Raw genomic sequence first — 11879 nt, forward strand, 5'->3', positions numbered from 1 at the left:
TTAAAGACTTGGGGAATCTTAAATACTTTCTTGGTATGGAGGTAGCAAGGTCCCAAACAGGTATTTCCATCTCCTAAAGGAAATATGTACTTGATCTACTATCAGAAGTTGGTTTGATGGGCTGCAAACTAGCCGAAACTCCTATGGAATTTAACCTTAAATTGGGCACTAATGAGGATGGAGAAGAAATCGATAAAGGGAGATATCAACGACTAATAGGAAGACTCATCTACCTATCTCACACCCGTCCAGACATAGCCTTTAGTGTAAGTGTTATCAATCAGTACATGCATGCCCCGAGGGAGAAGCACCTGGAAGTTGCATATAGAATATTAAGGTATCTGAAAGGAACTCCTGGTAAAGGCCTGCATTTCAAGAAAACTGCAAACCAGAATGTGGAAGTCTACACTGATGCAGACTGGGCAGGTTCTGTTAACGATAGACGCTCTACAAGTGGTTATTGTAGTTATGTTTGGGGTAACCTCGTGACGTGGAGAAGCAAAAAACAGTCTGTTGTATCACGCAGCAGTGCAGAGGCAGAGTATCGAGCACTATCTCATGGTATATGCGAAGGAATTTGGATACAAAGACTTATAGGGGAACTAAAAGTGCCTTACACCAGGCCTATGAAGATGTACTGTGACAACCAGACAGCTGTCAGCATAGCACATAATCCTGTGCATCATGATCGCACCAAACAGGTGGAAATAGATCGCCACTTTATAAAAGAAAAGATACACTCAGGAGAAGTGTGCATCACCTACCTACTTACTAGACAACAAGTTGTAGACGTATTAACTAAAAGTTTGAACAGAAACATGTTTGAAGAAGTTATTGGCAAGCTGGGTTTGATAAACATCTACACTCCAGCTCGAGGGGGAGTGTTGGAATTCCTAAAATTAAGGACAGAAAACTTACCTTATTACTAAGAGTTCTCTTGTAAATAGAAACTAATCTCAGTCACTGATTCTTAGGAAGTTACTGATTTTTAGGGATGTTTTTTCCTTGTTTGTGTGAATTCATCTCTTTATAGGTGTAAACTAATTAGCAGAAAAATAAAGATCTATTTTCTAAGTTTCTTCATGATTAAATCTGTTCTTTCCTTCCATGGTCTTTCGGTTCCTTTTTGTTTTGAGTTCTTGGCTCTTTCTTCAACGTTTGTTGCCTCTCTATGTTGGTCAATTAGATAAGGTTAATTACACAGTTCAAAGCTTTGTAAATTAGGGTGAGCTCGAGTACAAAGCCTATTTTCCATAAATGTCATCTTGGAGATATGTTAGGATTTGAATTTCAGAATTAAATGTCACTTTTTTAGAAGAGTTTGTGTAAATGGGAAAATAATTTTTGAAAAAATAGATTGATCTCTTAGAAAAGTATATATTTTTTGAAGTTTGAATGATTGTGTAATTTTTTTTATCTTTTTGTTATGTGGCAATTTTTCTTGAAATCATCTTTTAAAAGTTTGATCTTAGTGAAAAATATTTTCTTTTAATAATGGAAATTTATTTCATAATAAGATAAAATTCTATAATATGAAATGTCTTTTAATATTCTTAAAAATTGAAATAAAAAGTTTTATTTTTAATATTATAATATTAGGTTTGATTAATGTTAATTTTATATAAAAATAAAATTGTTCACAAATAAGTTTTTTTTTTTCGAAAAATGATTTGTGCTTTTCAAAAAGGTAAGTTAATTTATAGAAAAAAAATATTTTTTATTGATATGTAAATCATTTTTCATTGATCAAGTTATTTTTCACAAAATAAACATAAAAAAATACAAAAAATATTTCTCGTTAATTATTTTACGTGAAACAAACGCACCTAAATTCCTTATTCCCATTGAACAAAACATACAATATAGATACTAAAATATATTTATATAGATACTAAAATATATTTATGCTACGTTTGCGATTAAAAACATGATTTGAATGTTTAAGTCAATTGCAACTTAAAATATTTAATTAAGTTTATGTCAAATTCAATTGAAAAATGTTTGATCTTATATTTTATATAGAATGTGTAAAAACAATTTAAATCTAAAGAAAATTTATAAATCTAGAATATATAAATATTCAAAGTTTAAATTTGGTCATTGCAATAAGAGTTTCAATTGTTTTTATATGATTTTTAATTTTTTTTACATAAATGTTTATCTATATTTCGAGTGTGATATAATTTAGTATAAATTGTGATAATAAAATTTTCGCTTATTTGGTACATTGATAATGCACTTTAGTTTATTTGTCACATGTTCCATTTTTTATATATATATATTTTAAAATTTATTACTATACCATTTATATATATACTTGTCATCAGCCCAACCCTACTTGTGGAATTTTAGTGTACTAAATATTTTCCTTAAAATTTGTATATTATATACATTAGTTACCATTAAATATTAAAGGCTTAATCCACAAATTGATACTTATAAGATCCAATCGCATAATAGGAATTAAAAAAAAAAACTATACCATTTTTCTCATCTTGGCACCTAATTTTTTTGGTCAAGTAGTACTTAAACTACGTTTTTTCCCAAGTTTGTACCTTCATTAGTACTGTTAGTCAAACCATTAAATCTATTTTAAAAAAGTGCTTAACCCACAAATTTGTACTTAAACTATATAATTTTTCTCAAGTTGGTACCTAAGTTTTATTTTGTCACAAATAGTACCTATACTATTTGTATGTTACCCAATTTACACCAAAATGCTATATTTGTAAAAAAGTTCTAGCCAATAATAAACTACCACATCATATAAACTTAAACTATACCAACACGATGCTTATGTTCCCTTTTACAGTATTTATCTTTCTTTTTTTTTCCTTTTTTTTCTTTTTCCTTTATAATGTTTAGAAATACCAATAATGCTTGAAATTTGCCCTCATAAGGTTGAGACACTAGCAATTAATTCTATTTTTGAACTTCACTACTTGCTTGCTCTACTTGATGGGATCAAACAAGTTATTTCATCAATCAAAATCAATGTTTTTAGAACTAGAACAAGAATCGATCGGGGTACTGATTCAGAGATAAAGACTGAATCAATTGACTTGCAAATTGATTTAGATCGATTGAACCAAGCTAAAAAAACTCAGTTAAATTAACTTTGTCTATTTTTAATTATTTTTATTTTTGTGAATTTTTTAATAAGTTATTTGATTAAACAGGAAGAATTGATCAAATTGGGAATTTGCGGCTGACTAGTTCGACCATGGGACCTTGTTTTGAAGAAAGATGAAAAGAAAAAGAATATATATAAGAAAAAAATGTTTCCTTTTTTTTTCTCCTTTTTTTGGCACATGTCAAATTTTAAATGGTTACTTTTTCTAAATAGACTTAACGGTTTAACTAACAATTGAACTAACAGAGGTACCAACTTAGAAAACAAATGGTTTAGATACCATTTGTGACAAAATAAAATGTTTAGGTACCAAAAATGGGACAAAGGCATAGTTTAGGTACCAATTTGTGGGTTAGGCCTATTTTAAAATACAGTTAACGGTTTAACTAACAAATGTACAAACTTGGGGAAAAAAGAGTAGTTTAGGTACCATTTGAGACAAAAAAAAAGTTTAGTTACCAAGATAGGAAAAAACATATAGTTTAGGTGGGTTAAATCAACGTGAAAGCATGAACTTCATGAAGATAAATGAATTGAAAGAATACCATGATATGATATTTATGTGTTGGTTTTGTCCTAAATTATTTTATTTTTTCTATTTTAGTATTTATTTCTTTTTTGGTCACGAGTGGTACTTAAACTTTTTTTTTTCAAATTGGTACCTCTATTAGTTCAACCGTTAGTCAAAGAGTCAAATCTATTTTAGGAAAAAAGACGACCAATTAAAAATTGGCATGTGACAAAAAATATTATTTTCTCTTTATTTGTTTATATATATTTTTACTTATATATATTTTTTGTAACATTCTATACTTGACCGGTCGTCGGGTCCGAACTATAGGATATCGCAACCCAATTCATGATCTAAGTATTACTTTCATTATTATTATCTGCAATTATAAAAGAATAAAGATAAAGAATACAATTGATATTGCTGTTAAGTAAATTAAAATTTCCAAGAATCTATGTCGATAAAACTTAAATTTTATATACAACAAATTCACTAATAGGCTTCAATTTATGTTAACAATCGCCTAATATTTTGACCCTTTAGTTTCATATACAATAGAGACTCTACCTCTAGGTCGCCTTGTGACAAATTCTGGATTCAAGCGACACCTGTTAAGTTCTAATAAGTGAAGACTGGTTATATATATATATATATGGGTGAGAAAGGTTTGTGAGGAAGTTTTATTCTTCCTTCAATATTACTCTCTACTTCTTTTTTCTTAAATTTAAATGTTATCTTTTCTCCTTGAGCTAGAAGCTAAGATTTTTTTTACTTAACTAGTGGTTGTTTCATCTCTTGGTAAGTATTATAATTTTGCATGATAAATTTTTGAAGGAGTAAAGATGTTAAAAATTATATGAACAGTAAGTTATGAATACAAGGTATTGCATGGGGGTTATCTACGATTGAGATGTTAGCAAATTGTATGAGAATGGGTTTTAATGATGATTCTGTGTTCTTTGAGTAGCTGTTGTTGCTGGGTTGAGATGGATGTCTATGAGTCTGGAGTTTCGAGCTACAATTATGGTAAGTATAAAGTGAGTTTCTATCCTGAATCTTGCATGTAAATTGTTCAAGTAAAAGTATATATAAAAATGATAATGATATCTTTGATGATTGATAAGTATACGAAGAATAGTAAATATGATATGTGTGTATGATGATATTATTATGAATTACTATATCAATAGAAAATGAATGGAAAGTATGAAGCTAAAGTTTGATGAAGGAATATATGAATCGATCAGCTATGTACAAACAAATTTGGATAAGTAAATTTGAGTTAAAACATCCCTTGTAATGCCTCTGGTAGGGCAGTATATTGCTAACTAGACTAGCAGATCATGATATGAAAATAAGTGTAAGACCATGTGGTTGAGTCCCATGACAATGTATAACATGAAAACACTCATGGTGTAGCCTTTAGTAAAATGAAGTCTGGACTAGTAGATCATGACATGAGAATGTGTAAGTCCATGTGGCTGAGACCTATAGCAAGATATGTTTGATTGAATATTTGTGGTGTAGCCTTCGATAACGTGTGGATTGAACTGGAGATCACGACATGAATTTTTTGATAAGTCCATGAGGGAGAAACCCATGGCACCTTTTAAGAAAGTCCGTCGGGACAGTAAACACGTGTCTTTGTATGTTGCCTTTTTGGCGTATTCTACTTGGCCCTTGTAGCGTACTTTGCTAAGTCTGTATGGTAGAATGTGATTATCAGCCTTTGTGGTAAGTTCTGGATAAATTCTGAGAATCCTTTGATAGGTAAGTCTATGATAAGGTTATGATATGTTTAAAGTTAATTTTGTTGAATTAGTTCTATGATGTAATCAAATAAGTTTAAGGGAAGTTCTTGAAAAGAAGTGTGTATCTGTATGTTCAAAAGGGTATTCACCATGGTAATATGTTAGTTCAGAATATAAGCATATTGATAACTATTGAAAATAGTTATATTTCATGCCTTTAGACCTAGCTAATTGCTTGTATTTAGGTACATTTAGTTGCATTTTAGGACATTTCATTAGCATTTTCATCATTTCATTAGGAGCTTGGACTGTGTTTAAATATCAGGTACTTTTAATTGCTTGTGGTAGGAGTGTGTTTGGTGGTTTGGTAGGTGCAGGTTTAGGACGAGAAATAAAAGAATGAAGGTTTTTCAGGGCAAAACGTTGGACATTTTGTCAGCATGAATGCCGTGGAAATTCTAGGAGGACTGAGTCAACACTCAACACGTACTAGTTTTAGCCTAACTATACTTGGCAGTGCTCCTTGTGGCCTCAAATTTGAAGCATTCGTTATTTTCTCCACTTGATTCTCAAGAGCTCAGAGTGAAGTAACTTGACTTTGAATTACAACATCATTATTAGTCATATAAGTCTTCAATAGATGATGATGCCTGACCTTGTTGGACATTTTGCCTCGGCATAGGTTGATTATAACCAGGTAGTGCACTGATGGCATTCTGTCTTGCAACATTGTTAAAGTTCTTCGTACCATGATTATTCCAACCAAAGTTCGGATGTTGCTTCCATCCTATATTGTAGGTGTTGGAATAAGGGTTATTATTCCAATTAACACATGATAACTGGATTGTACACTGACCCTGGGTTTGATGGGAATTCGTCAAACACATGATTTTCACCGCAATAAACTACTTTCATCTCATGGACCGCAGTTGAATTTTCATTATTTTAATTATTCTAGATAGAGAAGATACTTGGGCTATCAACGAATGATTGCATCAAGCTCTATAGTACCATCAACTCTCTTACCTGCCCCAACTATCGTTGTCGGATATTGATAATCATTGTTGGCAATATTTTCCAAAATCTCATATGCTTCATTATAAGATTTATCCAACAAAGCACGATTGGTCGAAGCATCAACTACTATCCTCGTATGCCCATTCAACCCATTATAGAATATTTCTATCTGAGTCTAGTGTTGAAACCCATGCATCAGACATTTCCGAATTAAGTCTTTAAATTGCTCCCAAACTTCATTTAACTTTTGATCCTCTAATTACTGAAAAGATATAATGTCATTTCTAATATTGGCATTCACATTTGGGGGATTATATCGTAACAAAAACCTCTAACAAAGATCATTCCATGATGCTATTGTTCCCGATAGCAAAGCATTCAGCCATGCTCTCGCATAATCTCTTAAAGAATATAGAAACAATTTAAGTTACAGAGCGTCTTCAGAACACCCTATTGCCTGACAAGTCACAAACCTCTAGAAAAAGTCTTAAAAGCAGTCTTATAACTTTAGTAGGTAATCCACTAAACTATCCTACTATAGCACTTGAAAGAACATAGGTCTTCCACCTTATTTATTGGTTAAATTGTTCCCATTTAATTATCCTTAGCATATATTTTAGCATTTTCACTTTAGTAAATTGCATTTTATAACTCAGTGAATCCTAGCCTATTTTATCCTTAATTTTTCTATCTTTTTGAATTAATGTCGTTGCATGTGTAACACCCCTCACCTGTACTTGTCATCAAAATAGGGTTAAGGAGCATTACTAGACTTATTATACAATCAAACAACATTTCTGATGCAATTATCAAATTCATTTACAAATCATTCATAGTCATTCATCAAGTCCCTAATACAAGTCTACGAGGCCCAAAACATGCTTTAGAAGTGGTTTGGGACAAAATTGATAACTTAAGAAAATTTCGAAAAACTTAAAAATTTTTTCAAAATGCAGGGGACACACGCCCGTGTGTCTCACACCTCCAAAGACACGCCTATGTCATAAGCCGTATGGACATTCAAAATGGAATCACATGGCCGTGTCCCAGCCCGTATCCGACCCCGTGTAACTCTTTGACTTGGGTCACACGGCCAACCACATGCCGGTGTGACTAGCCCATGTGCCCTTCAAAATAGCCTCACACGCCCTGTGCCATGCCATGTGCTAGGCCGTACCAAACCTGTAAGGTATACTGAATTATGCCACACAGCCAAGTCACACACCCGTGTGTTAGACTGTGTGGAGCATATTGACTTGATTTCTAATTAAACACCAAGGGACACATGATCGTGTCACCTGACCGTGTGTCACACACAGCAAGACACACGCCCGTGTCTCTGTCCGTGTGGACAAAAATAGGCTATTTACTAAGCCATCTTTCTCACCCAAATTTGCGTACACTTATACAATCGAAATGGAACATAATATGACATAAATAGGCATTCAACCAACCTCAACCAAGCATAATTCATACCATTTCCATACCAAAAACAACAAGGCACACAAGTACCACGTTAGGCTATTCAATTTTTTTACCAAATTTACATTCTCAATTCATTTAACTAGTTAACTTCATATATGCCCTTTAACTAAATCACAAACATACCAATTCTCAATTATCAACTACATTATACTCAAATTACCAATTCACAACAACCATTCATCACAAGTATTTATATATTAATTACCAATTGCATAACAAAGGCCATTGCATATATATACATCACTAATATATACCAAAATAAGCCAACTCCCATGGCTATACACAAAACCAAACACTTAACATTTACAACCCAATTGAAATAGCTAAATTCATTACCAAACCATAAACCAAAATGACCTTATTTCCTATACATGCCATATAACCAAAACATAAGTTTAAAAGTACCAAAGTGATAGCTTGATAGTGTGACGAGATTTCAGACGATTCCCAAATCTGAGCTAGCTTCGATATTCACTATAAAACACGAAAAAATAAACAAAGTAAGCTATAAAGCTTAGTAAGCTCGTATGCTAAGTAAGTAAAATTTACCAACCAACAATTCGATAACATAAACATCATATAATGCAATTCAAAATTTTGAAGCATAACTTAACACATGTATTCAATCCAAAATCTTAAACACAATTTCCATCAACTTCTTCGATTCAATAATTGTGTAGTTCATGTACATACCTGTACAAGCACGTATCAATCTCATACTCATCCATAACCTTAATATACCTGTTGAACCATTTGGAATACTATCGGATACTGGGGAATCTCGCACCCTAAGTGCCATTTCATAGCCAAAGCTATCTCAATCTCATATCACATATAACGCTCACTCTCAAGCTATCAACGGGTTTACTCACACAAGCTGATGGTCATGATGTAGCTACACGGTGCTGCTCACACAAGCTGACGAGAATCTGCAACACATGCCGAATAACTCGGCCATCGGTAGGACGTACAGACCAGCACCCAAATCATATAACCCCTAATGACATGTCATTTGTATCATAATCTATTCCTAAGGCTCAACCGAGATTTCACATGTAACACCCCTAACCCGTATTCGTCGCTGGAGTAAGGTTACGAGGTATTATCGATCAATTCACAACGTAAGGCATACATTTATCAACCGTAAAATATTCATTCTCATAAATCATTCCATACAATCACATTGTCCCTTATAAGGGCCTACGAGGCCTTAAACATGCTTTAGAAGTGGTTCGGGACTAAATCATATCACACGAGAATTTTGGAAAATTAATAAAATTTCAACCATACAGGGGTCACACACCCGTGTGAACAGGCCGTGTACCTCACACAGCTCCAGATCAGGCCGTGTGGAAACAGAGCATACGTACTAACTTGCATCACATGGTCGATGACACGTCCGTGTGCCAGACCGTGTGAAAACTAGAGAGTATACTGACTAATGCAACACGACTAAGTCACACGCCCGTGTGCTAGGCCGTGTGCCAATTAGGGGGTATGCTGACTTGTACCACACTGTTCGCCACACTCCCGTGTGTGAGGCCATATGGAGCATACTGAATTCATTTTAATAACAACACCAGGGGACACACGGCCGTATAACATGACCGTGTGTCTATAATAGCCTGGTTTTAGCTAAATCGAAACAGTGGTTCCGGAACCACAAATCTAATTTTGGAAAATTATTTTAATATTATTTTTGGTGTTTACAGCATGTTATTTGATATGTGTGAAAATTTTGTGAGCTAATTTTATTGTTTAATTGCTCATTTTGAGAAAAAAGACTTAATCGAGTAAAATGCAAAAGTTGCATTCTATTTGTTAAAGGTGTTTAGTTGTTATGATTTATTAAAAAAAAGGTCCTTATGATGATATTAGACCATCGATAGTGTTAATGGACATTAATGGACATGGTTTATGTGTTTCTAAAGTTGATTAACTAAGGTTGAAATAGTAAATTGGTTATTAATGAATAAATAAACAAAACAAAGTTAATTATCATCTTTTTCTCTTCATTTATCAACCGAATACTCAAGGGAGGAAGCCATTTTTATGCATTTAGGGTTTGACACTTGCAAGGCTTGATTGGTAAGTTTTTTGAGCTCGATTTTTGATGATTTCTATGTTTTTGTGATCGTTACTTCGTATTCTAGCTAGCCCGTACCTTAGATTTTGAAACTGTTAAAGATTTTGAGAGTTGCCATTGTTGAATCTATGAGTTATTTGATGTTTAATGTTGAAATATGAAAGCTTGATGATAGATTTTAATGTTTTGTAAAGTGATCTTTGACAAAAATGTCAAATAGGGATTAAATTGTGAAATGTGCAAATTAAGGGGTTGAAATATGAAATAAATAAAAGTTTTGGGTTGCTAGGGACCTATAGGTAATTCGGCTTGAGTATAATGAAATTATGTGAATTTTGTGTATTTGTGAAATAGGGACTAAATTGTTAAAAATGTAAAAGTTAGGGGCTAATATGCAAAAATGCCCAAATGTGTATTTTTGGATTAAATTGAATGAGTGGTGATTAAATGAGTTAATTTTGAATACATATAGATCAAGAACGAAATAATTCGGATTTAGATCAGGAAAAAAGCAAGGTTATCGAGTAGCTGACCCGATATGTCAATTCCGAATACGAGGTAAGTTCGTATAATTGAACTTGAATGTGTATCTATTTATTTGATGGATGAAATTGAGATAGTATTTATTCTATTGGATACATATTGAGATGCTAAACGAAAAGTACGAATTGAGTACGACAAGTTGTTGAATAAGACTATAGCTGGGCTATGGAACTCGAATCATAAGACCATAATTGGGTTATGGCATGTGAACGAAAGACCACAGCAGGGCCTTGGTAATGTATGTGTAAGACCATAGTGGGACTATGGCATCAGAAAAATCGATGAATTTGTATCGTAAGCACTTATAAATAGGAGCGTTTGATAAGAGTATTGATGAGAAATAGAAATGTATCGGTACAGGTATGCACGAAAAACTATTCAAGTATCGAGATAGATGAAGTTGAGAACTCATGAATGAGGACATGAATAAATTTTATGTTAGATCATGAATTAATGCTTTAAATGTTGATGATATTATCTATTTTGAATTTTTATATGAATGTTGTGATTATTTCATGTTCACATATGAACTTACTAAACTGGAAAGCTTAATTTGTTTAATTTCAATGTTTTATAGTTCTACAAAGCTAGCTCGGATCTGGGAATCATTAGAGACTTCATCGCACTATTGATCATCTATTTTGGTACTTTTGAAGTTATGTATATATAGTATATGGCATGTATAGGCTTGTGTTATTTTGGTATGTTTGATAAATATGTATTTGTGGCCAATTGAGTTGACTTGTGATAGTGAACTTGATGATGTTTCTAAATATGCAAATGGTATTATTTGAGTTGGTAATTGATCTATATTGAATGATTAAAGTTTAATGGAAGATGTATGTTTGGAATGGATTGGTTTAGTTAGATGAATTATACATGTGAATTATGCCTAGTAAAGCAATTTAAATTTTTTGGTATTTGAATAGGTAGATGACATTGAATTGAGTATTGAAATGATTGAAATGGATTTGGTATGATTGTGTATTGGTTGATGACTTTTAGCTGCATATTTGTGTTTCAAAATGGTAACAATTGAGGTTACTTAGGTATGTGCAAAAAAGGTGGCAAATTGGCTTTACAAATGACCTATTTTTGTTCACACGGGCAGAGACACAGACATGTGTCTTGGCCGTGTGCGACACATGGTTAGGTTATATGGCCGTGTGTACCCTGGTGTTAAAATTGAATTGAAGTTAGTATGCTCCACACGGTCTCACACACGGGTGTGTGACTGGCGGTGGGGTATAAGTTAGTATACCCCCTAAATGGCACACAGCCTAGCACACGAGTGTGTGTGGCCATTTTGAAGGGTACACGAGCTAGACACACAGACGTATGGTTGGCTGTGTG

Source organism: Gossypium hirsutum, chromosome A04 (assembly GCF_007990345.1).
Source record: "Gossypium hirsutum isolate 1008001.06 chromosome A04, Gossypium_hirsutum_v2.1, whole genome shotgun sequence".
Lineage (NCBI taxonomy): Eukaryota > Viridiplantae > Streptophyta > Magnoliopsida > Malvales > Malvaceae > Gossypium > Gossypium hirsutum.